This window comes from Crocodylus siamensis, chromosome 1 (assembly GCF_052110815.1).
Source record: "Crocodylus siamensis isolate JL-2025a chromosome 1, ASM5211081v1, whole genome shotgun sequence".
Taxonomy (NCBI): Eukaryota; Metazoa; Chordata; order Crocodylia; family Crocodylidae; genus Crocodylus; species Crocodylus siamensis.
Genome location: NC_143395.1, coordinates 358,120,289 through 358,135,593, shown reverse-complemented (window position 1 = coordinate 358,135,593; position 15,305 = coordinate 358,120,289). Strand labels below are relative to the sequence as shown.

At 44.8% G+C, this 15,305-nt stretch overlaps 1 pseudogene; it reads right to left on the bottom strand.

The window, feature by feature from the left end:
* The window catches only part of LOC149874941 (uncharacterized), a 119,156-nt pseudogene that overhangs the window by 60,707 nt on the left and 43,144 nt on the right, over positions 1 to 15,305 (bottom strand).

Genomic DNA, 15,305 nt, shown 5'->3' with positions numbered 1-15,305 from the left:
TTTGAGGTACTTTTTGAGGGGCAATTTTTTGTTGAGTGGGCATTTGAGGATCAAAAGACAGACCCTACTTCATTAATGAGAGATAGCCAGGAAGCTCTGAGGAGTTAGTTCAGTAGCATTCACAGCACTGACAAAAAACCCACTATATCTCAATTTAAAATATATATATATATACATACACATATACCTGACACAGATACCTGAAGTAAGGCAGGTTTTCCATTTATCAGCTACTAGAAGAATTACATATCTCTGTGTCAGAAGAACTCTTCCAGATGATATGTACAAAAAATGTACTCCTAGAGAACTGTTCATCAAGAAGCTATTTTTTATATGCTTGGTACATAAAATCTGCAAGCCTTAGATAAAATTGTCAGAATAATTAGGTTATTTTTACCACGTCAGTGAATGAAATATAGTAATTTCAAGGTAATATTTCTTGAGAAGACACCAAAGGGACTGGCTGATTCAACCTCAGCTAATATGTGAGGCGCCCCTACACAAATAAACAGAAGTTAATAATAAAAATAACCTTAATGGGTAATTTGCGTGCTTTTCAATGAAAGGATGTGTGCTGGAGACTAGTAGGAGGGAAAGTAGGTGCAGTTTAACTTGAGAGAGTTCTGCACTGAAAATCCTCCTGTTAGGCACCAGTGGCTCTGCTAATGGAAGGAGAGACACAACAGCTTCCACAGTTGTAAGAAGAATAACTGTGGCATCTGTCTTGACTAGTTCTGCTGCCCTGGCAAACCTGCTTGTTTATTCTGCTTCAACTGTAGGAATTTTTCAAGTGTTAATTATCCAAGAAATAATATAAAAAGGGACTATATGATCTGCAAGCAATATCTCCCTGCCTAAAAGTGTTAACCTGTCAGCCAAGGAAAAAGAGAAAGGCCATCAGACTGACAAATACTCACTTCTTCCAAATTAAATGGCGAACCAAGGGGCTTGGAAAAAAATGTTAGATAATCCTTCTGCAACGGCAATGGCGAGAAGGACCCCTTTGCACCTTCAGAAATAAAGGACAGGAATTCAACCTTCCATGAATGTATGTATTCATATACGAACACGTGCATGCACACACAAACACGGGAGAATCTCCTATATATTGAAATGCTAATGTGTTATTATTGTTGCTGGTACTATTATTATGCTTATGCTGATGATAATGGCAATGTTCATGGCCATGATGATTATGTTGCTTTCATTTAATATGGGTAGCACACCAACTTGAGATCTGAAATAACTCCTGCAGGGCATCAGTCCTAATTTGCAATAACAGCCGCTCATTTGGGGTGCCTCTGTTGCTGTGAGACTGTAAGCCTAATTTGGCAAAGTGCTAGGAACTCACTGATGTTTTCAACTTGTGTGAGAGCAACACAGCAATCAGCATGTTTAAACATCAGTCTCCAGTCAAGCACCAAAAAATTATGGCCACTTTTGAAAATGTCAGCCTACAGCATCAAGCAGGAATTGAATGGGGATAGCCTTAGGAGCACTTCATTTAGGAAGCTGAAGCTCCTTTTACATGAGCTTTCCACTGCCTCGACATCCTACAGCTGCAGAGGTTTTGTTTGGTTTTGTGCAATTGGCTGACCTTTCCATTGGATAGACCAACCTGCTGTGTGTAGTCCTCATTCACTGAGTTTTGCAAGGCCTAAACTAGCAATATTTCCCAATAGATCACACCCATACTATTTCTTAAGCAATTAGAACACCTTTGCTTGGAGAAAATCCATTACTGCTTCAGACAAAAAAAGCCCTCTGAAAAGTGAATGGATATAAGGCAAGAAAAGAAAGGTGGGGGAAGTGGGGAGGATTTTGAAGTCTTTTGCCTTTTTCTGAAAACCTGGATAGAGCCAAGTGTTTTTTATCCAGCTTTAATAATGAGTGATGGCAATCTTTGTTCCACCTAATGCAAAAGCTCCATTTATGTTCTATGTAAAAGGGGTCCAATGAAGCATAGAAAACATGTAATTTGTGCAGAAATGGGAGTGATGCAATTTTTGCTGGCATAAACAATGCAGTAACTGCTCAGAAATAGCCTTGTGCATTCATGAATGGGGTCCATTTTCTGCTCTGTCTCTCTTCCTTGCTTTTTCAGAGTTGGGGCACTAGAAGAAAAGGAGGGCATTTTCTTTGCCTCAGAGCTGTGATGTTCAAACTCAGAGTGAATAACAGCAAATGACAGCTCATTACTATTTTCTGATTAAGGATCAGCTGTATACTTAGAAGCGTTTGCTAATATTGCAGCCAATTAAACATTTCAATACTTTTATATGTGTATTTGATTGGCCTGCTTCTGCAGAGAGGCTAATCCAATGTTATTACTAAGTATGTCAGATGATACTACTTTGTGCAGTTTAATGAAGTGGAAAAGAAGCATTAAATCATTATTGAAAATTAAGAAAAAAATGTTGTACAGAATTTGCTAGGTTACTTTTTGGCACAGTGTGTGCCCTACATAATCTGCTGTCTGTAAATTAAGAGCTATTAATTGTGCTTTTGATCATTTCATTCAGAGTTTTTGTTTGTTGTGTTTTGGGGGAGAGGAGTTTACATAAAGGGGTACTGACAAGTTTGCTAAGGGCAGTGCACATGACACTCTGTATTTGGATTTTCAAAAAGGCTTTTGCAAAATTTCACATGACAAGTTCTTGTTTAATCTCCAAGCAGCAGCAAGGATTCAGGGCAGGACATGAGAAGAGGTATAGAACAGGTTGAAAAACAGAAAACAGTGACTATAATTCTTGTGAAAGGAGCTATGAAAAACTAGGGGGCATGTTTGAGGTCTACTGGGTGTTAATGCTTAGAAGCTTGTTGTGTGTGTCTGCACAAACACTTAAAAAAATAGATCTACACATGAGGAATGACTGTAGGTTTGTTACATTTTCTGACAAAAAATGGAGGTTGCCAAGTGAAGGCTGTGCAGCTAGCAAAATTTAAAGCAATATAGATTTGATTTGTAAATGGGCTTTCATAGAGGGAATTAAATGTAATATTGACAAATATAAAGCAATAAAAGTTTAGCACTTTCAAACCTACTAAACTCCAGCACAAAGCCAATTACATTAAACTAAACAGTGAATTCAGAAAGAGAAAAGCAGGGTTGGAGGGACATATTCAAATAATCCTTTGAAACATCTGAGGTTTTCTGAGGGAAGGATTAACAGAGGCTTGTTTCGTGCTCTTATACCCAGGCTGTATTGTCTCTATTTTATTTTTTTTTATTTTTGGGGGTGAGGGGGCAATTATAGAACTTTTGTATCCCTAGAGTAAATTTCATGTGAGATACTTTTTTGTAGATCGTTTCAACCCCCTAGGAAATAGTGTAATCATTACCATATTTATTTGAATATAAGGCAAGGTTTTTTTCACCCAGTCAGCATGGGGGAAAGTCACCTCGTTTTATATTCTCACACAGGGAAAGCCTTTTCATTGAATACATTGTCTATCATTAAACTATTACCAGAAGCAGTATGGAAACAAACTGAGAAATTGATTAAAAGCAGCCAACACTGAGCATGACTACAAAACACATATCTCTTAGTGGGCAAACATGACAGAAGCCTACCACAAGAATAGATTAATACATCCTTTGTTAATAAAATACATGCTATGCCCATTGCATGCAGTCTTCCTCACTATCCAATTCTTTTTCAAGTCATGGTAAGGCACTGCATTGAATAGATTTTGACTTTCCACAGCTAAGCTGCACCTTTCTTTCTATTTCCTATTAATCTTGTTTCTGCACCAGCCTTAAATGTCTGGCAAACATCACAAAACAGGGCCCCAAACACTTCATCAAGAATCCCTCTGTCATCCTCTCTCTCAATCTGTCACATATGATTAGTGTGGCTTCATCCTCCATGAGGTGAAGCTGGACCAGGTTGTCCTGTGCCTCATCTGCACATAACTTTTTGGAGGGTCCCAGTAGTCATGACAAAAAAAACCTAGTTCTGGTCATAAGCATAAGGCTAATTAGCATGCCGATTCTTTGGGAGAGGTATCTGGACCATATAAACATACCGAGCAGTGCTGAGCTGTGGGGTCACCACAGCTTGAAATGCTCTTGACTCTGCTGAGGCCTAGCCCAGTGAATTATATAGTAAATCATAAGTCTTTTGGCTTTGGACTAATTTTATGCATAGCTTGTGCTATATCTAAGTAGGTACAGAAGTACTGCTTAAAAGTATGTTTATGGAGTACCAGGGCTAAAATTTACAATAGTTGTTTAAAAAAGGGTGCAGTATCTTTGAGCATGGGAGTTCCACAGTGCAGCCCCCATGCTGGCATGGTGAGACAAGGCACACTTCACCCCAGCAAGCTCACAAGTGCCTGGCTGTGGTGCATGGTGCTGCAGTGTGGGGGCTCCACAGTGAGCGAATGTAGGGGGAGCCTTCTCCCCAAGCTCCATGTATTGCTCCCCAGCCACCTGGGGTACAGAGTGCCCCAGTGCAGGGGCTGCCTGCCTGCTAGCCCCACACTGAGGCACCCTGTGTTCCAGCCAGCACCCCTTGCAGGACATGGAGCTGCGGGACAATGTGTCCTGCTGCAAAGCTCACAGGCAGGGGCATGCACTGTGGCACAGAGGTGGCACAAATTTGGGCTGCTACTGTTTCTGCTGCTGTAAATGCATTCCCCTGCTCCTGTGGATCTGGCCATGAAGTGCAATCAGGGAAAAAGCAAATAAGAGCATATCTACATTGTGTCCCTGATGCTTTCATGCTTACAGCATGAAATCCAGAATGGAGCGTTACCTGTGTCATCCACTCTGAAGCAGGGCAGAGACAGAAGTTCGAGAGGATCTGCAGAAGATACCTTTGGCAAGACTTCATTCCTGTGTTTTCAGGTTTGGCACGTGAGAGGGGGAGTGGGTGTGTGAGCAAATTTAAGAGTTGCCCTTCATGTGCCAGGAAAAATGGGTTGGTGGATATTGAATGAATTCTCCAAAATTACCCTGAATTTCCGTAGCAGAATCAAGAATAGCCAGGTTGCTAGATTTCCACTCCTAGGCCTTTAATATAAACCATCTTATCAGAGCTATTGCAAAATGAAAATAAATAAATAAAAATCCTAAGTGATTGTTTCCAGAATGTTTGATCATAATACAAAACTTTTGTTAAAAGTCTTTGACTATTTCAAATTATTAGTGATGAATAAAGTCAAAGCAATTCTTGAAATTAATGGTTTCAGGACCCTAAAATTGCATCAGAGATTCTCACGCAGGGTGGAATCTAATTGAACTTAGATGCATAAGCCTATTATGTACCTAAACGGACCAGAATCAGGCTCCATGTTGTATCTGAGGACTAATATATCTTATCTAAATTATATGTATAGTTTAGGGGTTTGCTATCAATTTTATAGAGCTGCATTCCTGAATAAAATTAGAAAATAAAACCAATGTAAATTCCAGTTATATGCTGTGAAAGAATCCCAGTCCAGCCTCCTCCCTCCTCATAGTGGGTTGCCTGTTTCTCTCTCTCCCTCATGTCTATTAACCTGGTTGCCCCATGTTACTGCGTACATGAGCCTCAGGTATGCAAGGGTGGATTGAACTTCTCTGATATCTGGAGCTCTGACCTCACAACATGGGATTAAGTTCATGTCACTCCTTTAGGTAACTGTGATGTTTTCAAATTGATTGGCCAGCATCAAATGACACCTGTGTGGCATGAACTATTGTAGATCATGTTAACATTGAGTGTAATAGTAGTGAACTGTAACTATGTTAGTCTTGCCCTGTAAGTAACTTGAAAAATCCATTTTGTATTCTTTTGCTTGACATAAGTGAATCACCTCTGCATGCCCTTTATGTATGAGTGTACGTGAAAGGGTGAATGGTGAGAAAAAAGCATAGAGACAGGAAAAGAAGATTTAAGTGTATTTTTAAGCAACAAGGCACCAAATATGTAAGTTATCAGTCAGTAAACTAATTAATAGATGACTGAAGAATACCTTTGAGGCCTAGGGCACAACGGAGATAACAAGGAGGAGGAATGCACACATCCTGCCAGATGGGCAGCAAGGACATTTAAAGGTCAAGATACCAACTTTTTCTACCAAACTGACCTCAGGCTGAGATAAGCAGAAGATGGATGACAAACGACTGCAAAACAACTTCATTGGGTATGGAAAAACCCCAAAGTGCAAAACAAAAGATGCCAATCCCCATAAAAGTGGAATATACTGGGTTGGGTGAGTCTTTCTCAACTGCTGCTTTTTCAGACCACAGATGCATCTGTCCACCCCACTTCAGCCTGCTATCTGCATCTTCTCTCAATAGGTCGGGGCCAGCCACCCAGTACTCCTATTGAACAGCTGCTGCTGGTAACTATTATGTCTGAATGGAATGGTTGTTTTGTGTTTGTGTATGTCTGAGTGTAATGATGTGTGGGATGATTTGTGTGCGTCTGTATGAGTGGTGTGTCTTAAACCTTTATGTCTAATTCATGTAATCAATAAACGCAGAATTTTGCCTTCCCCCCCTTTATAACGTCTTGCTCTTGATTTGATAAATTGGTAATTCAAAGTAACACCTGTCCCTTACTGGGTACAGATGGTGAGGTCAGAAGGGCTATTTAAGAGTGTCCCCTCTAGGAATAAAGAGGTCTTACGTCTTAGAACTCACACAGAAGTGTGGACTCCACAGTTCTCTCTCATACTCAGGATGTGGTAGTGAGTAAATTACCAGAAACTTAACTAAAAATATAGTTTACAGTAATCTAGATGCATATCAAATGGATCTCAGGCTGGTACACGTGGTACATGCTTGAGAGGGCTTTGGCATGCCTTTTGACTCCATCTGCTTGGATGACTACTTTTTTATGATTCAGGCTAATAGAAGTGCTCCACAATCACAAGGTCTACAGGGCCTGTGTATTCTGGGCAGCACAGGGTGCAGACAAAGACCTGATCCTGGGTGGTGGCATCAGTTATCCTAGGTTTGTGGGTGTGCTCCAGGAAGAGGATTGGCCAGAAGTTGGTGCCCCTGGAGAGGCATCTGAAGCTTGGGTTTTGGTGGGGCACAGTGAGGCAGGTGGCTCAGCACAGAAGTGCCCCCTACTGACCTACCACATATGCATACCAAGCCCTTTGTTGTCTTTTGAGGGGAGAGGACCATTGATTGGTTTCTCTTATTTTAAGGTACCTAGAGAGACAAAGGCCCTCAAAAAGGTGGCCCTAACCTGGAAAAGAATAACTCCCTATTAATAGAGTTAAGAAATTATGTGCAATATCTGCCAAGCTCTTATAGAGTAGGCATTGCCTACTCTGTAAAAATAAATCTCTGTTTATGCTGTTATTGCTATCTAACTTGTTTTTTATTTAATGCTTTCATTTTCAATAAATAGTGCTGTGCGCTTTATGAAAGTGTATTTGCAAAGCTTCAAGTGCTGAAATAAACCCAGAACTACAAAAGTGATCACAATAATTTGCAAGCATGACTGCAGAATAAAACATCAGTCTGGAAAGGGTAGGACACAATTTCACCCTGTGCATGAGATAAGGGCCTAAGACATAAGTAAGGTGCTCTTGAGGAGGTCACAAAGATATCAGAGATGCAAGTAACACCTGGACACCTAGTTATGCATTAGATATTTTTCTTTCCAAACTGAACATAAGCAACAGTTTGCTTCACCCAGTCTAGGTGTACATGGCTTATTTTAAGCCTCCTATACCTAAACTGAGAGTGGATGTATGCAGTAGGATGTATGCAGCAAAGGATGTCATCCTCCCACTCTACTCAGCTTTGGTGAGACCACAGCTGGCGTACCGCATCCAGTTCTGGGTGCTTCACTTCAAGAAGGATGTGGAGAAGCTCAGGAAAATGCAAAGGAGGGTCATACACATGATTAGAGGCCTAGAAACCAGGTCATATGAGGAGAGGCTGAAAGACTAGGGGCTCTTTAGCCTGGAGAAGAGAAGACTTCGTGGGGACTTGGTAGCAGCCTACAGGTATATCAGGAGAGTAGATCAGGGATTGGGGGAGCATCTATTTACCACGTTCCCCCAAAGGAGGACATCCTGAAGACAGCACTAGAGCTGGGAAGGGAGTGGGGGAGGGAGAAGGGAGAAAGGCTGCAGATACACAGTCAGCTCCAAACTGGAGCTCAATCCCCCAACCCTCTGCACCTAACAAAGAACATCTGCTGTAACTCATGGTGCTTCCTGCAACATGCCATGAGTTACAAGGGGGAGCTGCATGTCTGTCAGCACTCTTCACAGGGAAACCAGAGTCAGTAACTTGGAGTGGGAGGAGAGGTGGGTGTGAATGGGGAGTAGCAGGTCCAGGGGTGAGGGGGTTATGGGTCTGTGTGGGGAAGGATGTCCAATCTGGGAGGTAGAGGTTTGGAGGTTTTAAAATAGCCCATTCAGGGTAGTGGGGTGGGATTTGATTAACACAGGCCCAGAGCTAGGGTGAGTGGCTGGGTTTTCCTAACCCTGAGGATATGCTGGCATTGGTTGCAAGGTCAGATTTACCCTTTCCTAGACTGGGTTAACCTAGTCTTGGTCTAAGCTAGTGGACATACTCAGATCAGGCACACCATTTTTTCCTGATTTATCTCCTCTGAATGACTACAGAGATAGGCATTTAGATTCACCAAACCCTGTTTTAGATTGACCTAACCTTGTCCTAAAGCCAAAAAGATCCTCACATTCTCAGAGCCAAAGACATTTAAAGCTCTTCAGACTAGTACTATCTACCTCCCTATAGGCATTATAACATTAGGTACAACTCCAGAGTTGAATGGCAATATAAATCAGCCACTTCCATGTAAAGTAGCATTACTCCCCTCACTAAAGAAGTGGTTTTAGGGAACAGGGACAACAGCGAACACATTATAAACTTAAAGCCAATGCCAAAGGACCTGGCGCATGGTCAGCTAACCTGATTTTCATCTACATTTAAACTAAAGAGAAGAGAAGGTAGCTATAAAGGAAAAGAGGAAAACACAAAATTTACATCCTGGACTGGCACTTCAATAATTATGAGGAAGACTAGATATTATACTATATGCTGTTCTGGAATAAAGCTACACCAGCTGTGCATCTTCCTACTACTCTGTCTCAAATTGCAATATGTTCATGCCATACCTGAGTCCATTTATGTAAATCCTACCTTCTAAAAACAGCTAGTACAGCTCCTCAAGATCCATAATATATCAGATAACCCCTTTTATCTCTTCTCTATGTTGTAAGAACCAGGAAAAGGCATAGGATTCATCACAATTGCTGGGAAATCCTTGACTTAGCCTATCATATCTACATATAAACCACTCTCAAAGACATGTTTTCTAAAGTCTATTGCTCCATACTCAGTCAAACACTATTATCCACAGAGTCTTGATTATTAGTAAATTTGCTTTGGACCTTTTGAAATAAATATTTCCAAGAAAAATGTTTATTTTCCTTGAAAAAAGAAAAAAAAAATCTAACATTGTCATAAGATTCCCTTTGACCTTTTCATTGTGAAAGGTCCTAGTTTTCATTTTGAATTGACTTTTTGTTTAGAACTCTATGTTAATTTATAGCAAAATATTTTTAAAAGTCAAAAAGATTTGAAATTATTAAAACAAAGTTAGTTGATTGACTATATCTTTTTCCCTCCATATTTTTTGGTTTGAAAAATCCTTGAATTTTTTTTGACTTTTCATCCTAATAAAGGAGAGGGCTATTTAATTTTTTCAAAACTTCAAATGTTCTCACTTACAGGAAAAATTCTTTCTGTTTAGAACTCCAGTCATATCTTTATGTGGATTACTGATAATGTGAAAACAGTGTTGACTTCTTCAGACCATCAATAATATCATTTACTCAGGGTGCATCTACATATGCACTTTGATGTGCAGTAGACTAACAAAAAGTCCTTTTTTAAATACATAGGGAGTAAAAAGAAAGCACCTGCAGGACATGCTTGGCAATCTAGTGGTTGTACCAGATGACAAAGCTGACCTCTTTAACAAGTTCTTTGCCTTCATTTTTCTGAGCAGGTTCCAGGACATCCTCCCCACTGGGATTCTGGATGGACTCAAGAGAGGAACAGCCAGGCCTAGGGTTTCATAGTTTCATAGTTTCTAGGGTCAGAAGGGACCTGAAAAGATCATCGAGTCCGACCCCCTGCCATGGCAGGAAAGAGTACTGGAGTCAAACGACCCCAGCACGGTGTACATTTAGCCTCCTCTTAAAGATCCTCAGGGTAGGATCCAGCACCACTTCTCTTGGAAGTAGGTTCCAGATCCTAACCACCCTGACCATGAAGTAGCGCCTCCTGATAGCTAGCCCTAATCTACCCTCTGCCAGCTTGTGACTGTTATTCCTGGTCACTCCTGGCAATGCTTGGGGGAACAGGGACTCCCCCAGTGCCTGCTGGTCCCCTCTAACTGGTTTGTAACAGGTCACTAGATCCCCCCTCAGCCTTCTCTTGTGGAGGCTGAACAGGTTCAGGCACAGTAGCCTCTCCTCATCGGGCCTGCCCTGCTGCCCCTGGTCATGTGAGTGGCCCTCCTCTGGACTCTCTCCATGTTGTCCACATCCCTCTTGAAGTGCGGTGCCCAGAACTGGATGCAGTACTCCATCTGCGGCCTGACCAGTGCCAAATAGAGGGGGACCTGATTGGGATGCATCTGTGGATGCATGACAAGGTCCGGCTGGCCTTCCTGACTGCATCCCCACACTGCCGGCCCATGTTTATCTTGGAGTCAATGGTGACTCCAAGATCCTTTTCTGCCTCTGCACTGGTGAGAAGGGAGTTCCCCAGCCTGTAGGTATGGTGCTGGTTGTTCCACCCCAGGTGCATCACTTTGCACTTGTCAGGGTTGAATCCCATCCTATTCTCATCCGCCCACCCCTGTAACTTGTCTAGGTCTGATTGCAGCCTATTCCTCCGTTCTAGTGTGCCCACATCCCCCCACATCTTAGTGTCATCAGCAAATTTGAACAAATTTGAACAAATTTGAAAGGTGCTTTTTACCCCCTCGTCCAAATCACTGATGAAGATGTTGAACAGTGTGGGCCCGAGTAACGAGTCCTGCGGAACCCCACTACACACATCCCTCCAAGTCGAAAATGACCCATCCACCACCATTTTCTGGGTGCGGCCCTCCAGCCAGTTGGCAACCCATTTGACTATGTGGGTGTCGACACCACAGCCCCCCAGTTTCTCAATGAGAACGGGTGAGAGACAGTGTTGAAGGCATTCTGAAAGTCCAGGAAGACTGTGTCCACTGCTACCCCTGCATCTAAGGATTTGGTGGTATAGTCATAGAAGGCCACAAGGTTGGTCTGACAGGACCTGCTGCTAATGAACCCGTGTTGGTTGCCTCTAAGCATAATCTCCCCTGCTGGCCCCTCATGGACATGTGCCGGGAATAATTCTCTCAAAAAGCTTACCCAGGATCAAGGTAAGACTAACTGGACTATAGTTTTCTGGGTCCTCCTTCCTCCCCTTTTTGAAGATGGGAACCACATTGGCCCTCTTCCAGTCCTCTGGCACCACAGAAAAGCACCATGAGTGCTCATAAAGCCGTGCCAGGGGTCCTGCAATGACCTCAGCCAATTCCCTCAGGACTCTCGGGTGGAGATCATTTGGACCAACTGATTTGAATACATCCAATTCTGCCAGAAGTTCCCTAACTAGTTCCTCACTAACCCTTGGCCTATGTGTGCCTCCCCTGGGACCTAAGGGGGGCCCAGAGGAGGGGTGACTGTTCTGGTCCCTGCTTAGAAAAATGGAGGCAAAGAAATTGTTAAATATGTTGGCTTTGTCGTCTGGTGTGATGACCAAATTTCCTAACGTATCCTGCAGGGGCCCCACATTACCCAGAACTTTCTTTTTGCCCCCTATGTACTTAAAAAAGGACTTCTTGTTGTCCGTGATCCGAGAAGCTAGTCCCAGTTCTATCTCCGCTTTGGCCTTCCAGATTGCCCCCTACATCCCTGAGCAACTTCAGTACAGTCCTCCCTGGTGATGGCCCCTCCCTTCCATTGGGTGTACGCCTCCCTTTTTGCCAGGAGACATTCCTGGTTGCTTTTGGTGAGCCATGGGGGCTTATGTGCCCTCCTGCTCCCTTTGATCCATGTTGGGATTACCTCCCTTTGGGCTTGAGGATCGTCTCCTTAAGGAGCAACCACTCTCCTTGGACACCTGGCTCCCTTCCCCTCTGGGACGTCAGTGCTTCCCCGACTATTCTCTTTAGCTCATTGAAGTCTGCCCTCCTGAAATCTAGGGCTACTGCCTTGCTTCAGGCCTTTGCCACCTTGTGCTGGATGGTGAATTCCAGCAGACGATGATCACTGTCGCGCAGGTGGTTGAGCACCCGCAGCCCCCTCACCAGGTTGTCTCCCAAAGCCAGCACCAGGTCCAACAAGGCATTTCCCCTGGTGGGGCTGTGCATCTCCTGCATTAGATGGAGGTCCTGCATTCTGGCTAGGAACTTATGTGAGCAGTCAGACCTGGCTGACTGCTCTTCCCAGCAGATGTCTGGAAAGTTCAGGTCCCCCATGATGACCACATCCTTTGACTTCACTACCTCCATGAGCTGACTTAAGAATTCCTGGTTGAGCTCTTCCCCTTGGTTTTGAGGTCTGTAGTAGACCCCCACCGTTAAGTCTCTTTCCCCTTGACTGCCTTGTATTCTAACCCAAAGCACTTCAGAGTGCCCCTCCTCTGATTCTTTGCTAATTGATGAGGATGTGTGTTCCTCCTTAATATAGAGTGCCATGCCCCCACCTTTCCTTCCTATCCTGTCCCTCCTGTACAGCCTATAGCCCTTGACATTCGCTGCCCAGTCATGCGTTGGGTCCCACCATCTTTCGGTGATCCCCACTATGTCCAGGTTGGTGTCAGCTAGCAGGACGGTAAGTTCCTCCTGCTTGTTTCCCATACTATGAGCATTTGTGTAGAGTCATTTGAGGCCTCCTGTGAATGTGTGCATTGTCCCCCTACTTTCAGCATTACCCTGGCCCCTGTCGCTTACTTGTTACCTATATGTTCTGCTCGTCAGTCTAGGCTGGGCTGTACTTGTGGGTGTTGCTTGGTCTGGCAATCCGATGTTTTCTCCACCCTCATCTTCCCCTTCCCCCTAGTTTAAAGCCCGCCAGAGGAGATCTGCCAACCTAGAAGAAAACACATGCTTACCTTTTGGGGAAAAGTGGAGCCCATCCCATCCGAGCATGTCTCTTGTTGTGATGTGCCGGTCATTGTCGAGGAAGCTAAAGCCTGCCTTGAGACACCATTCGTGAAGCTGCCAGGTGGTCTCCACAATGCACGTCGCATGCTGTCTTCCATGTTTGCTTACTGGTAGGATAGAAGAGAAAACCACCTGTACACCTATCTGCTTCAGCACGCACCCCAGAGCATGGTAGTCCACCATCAGGCGATCAGGGCTTCTCTTGGCTGCATCATTAGTATCCACATGGATTAGGACCATGTGGTAGTAATCGGTGGGCTGGATCATGGCTTGGATCATCTCCTTCATGTCCTGAATCGTTGCTCCAGGTAGGCAGTAGGCCTCACGTGTTAAGGGGTCCTGGTGACAGATGGGGACCTCTGTACCTCTCAGGATGGAATCACCTATGACGATCACTCAATGCTTTTTCCTTCTGGCCTGCTTATCTCCTTCAGCCTGCTTGGAGTGTGGAGAGCATGGAGTTGCCTCCTGCCCGGTTTCCTCCTCTCCTTCCTTCTCTTCCAGAGATGCCAGGTCCTCGTACCTGTTTTCCAGCCAGACTGGAGGAACTGGTACTGGCGTTACAAGCAGCCCTGGTTCTGGAGGTGACTATCTTCCACTCTGCAGTGGAGGGCACCTCTCGGGGTGCTTCTTCCTTGGGTGTGTAAACCTGCAGGGAAAGAAAATAGCTGTCAATTTCTTCGTCCGCAGCCCTGATTCCCCTCAGCCTAACCTCCTCCTGGAGCTCCCTCACCTGTGCCTCCAGGGCCCTAAGGCGGGTGCCTACAGGACAGGTGTAGGGGTCCCAAATCCCTGCCACCCCCAGGCCTTGCTGGGCAACTCCCGCAGGCCGGGGGGTGGGGGGACACCAGCCCCCCCCCATGGGCTCTGTCTGGGTAGAGGCCTCAGACAAGCCCTGGGAAGGCTGAGTCCCATGGGCAGGGGCCCTGGCAGCACTCTGTGTCGACAACATCATAGGAGTTGATGCTTGTTTCTGGCTGAGTGTGGTGCCTTTGCCCCACACTAGCAGGAGTCTCCCTCCTGGCCCTTCCTGCTCGCCTGCCGGTGCGAACGCTGATGCAAACGCCAGCGTGCTCTTACAGAACGTGCCTGTTTGTGCGCTCTGTTTGCACAGCTCAGGAGCACGGCTCCCTAATGGCTCAGTTAAGAGGGATCCGGGGGGCTTCCCCTCTGGATCTAGTTCAGCTGCATTGGTCCCTCTGCCCCACTTACCTTAGGGGGTTCAGCTGCTGCTGCCCCCGCTGCTGCTGCATTCACCTCTGCTGCTGCTGTATTCACCTCTGCTCTGGGTCAGAGAGGACCTTCTGGTTAGGGAATTTTTGATGGGACTGGACATGTTCAAATCAGCAGGTCCACATGATCTCCACCCCAGTGTGCTGAGGGAATTGACAGAGGTCATTGTGGGACCCCAGGCACAGCTTTACAAGTATTCATGGTGCTCTGGCCAGGTGGCAGAGAATTGGAAAAGGGCCAACATGGTCCCATTTTCAAAAAGGGGAGGAAGGAGGACCTGGGAAACTATAGACCCATTAGTCTTACCTTGGTCCTGGGGAAACTCTTTGAGAAAATTATCCAGGAGCACAACTGCAAATGACCAGCAGGGGAGATTATGCTTAGGGGAAACCAACATGGGTTCATTAAGGGAGGTCCTCTCAGACCAACCTGGTTGCCTTCTACAACCAGGTCACAAAATCCTTGGATGCAGGTGTTGTGGTGGATGTAGTCTTTCTGGACTTTAGGAAGGCCTTCAACACTGTCTCTCACCCCATTCTCATAAAAAAATTAGGCAACTGTGGCGTCAGTACCTACACAGTCAGATGGGTCACAAATTGGCTGGAGGACCACAACCAGAGAGTGGTGGTGGACAGGTCATTTTCGATCTGAAGGGATGTGGGCAGTGGGGTTCCCCAGAGCTTGCTTCTCGGGCCCACACTCTTCAACATCTTCATTAGTGACTTGGATAAGGGGGTGAAAAGCACCTTGTTTAAGTTCGTGGGTGACACTAAGATGTGGGGAGAAGTGGGCATGGTAGAAGGGAGGAACAGGGTACAGCTAGATCTGGACAGGTTACAAGGGTGGGTGGATGGGAATAGGATTGGTTTCAATACTGAC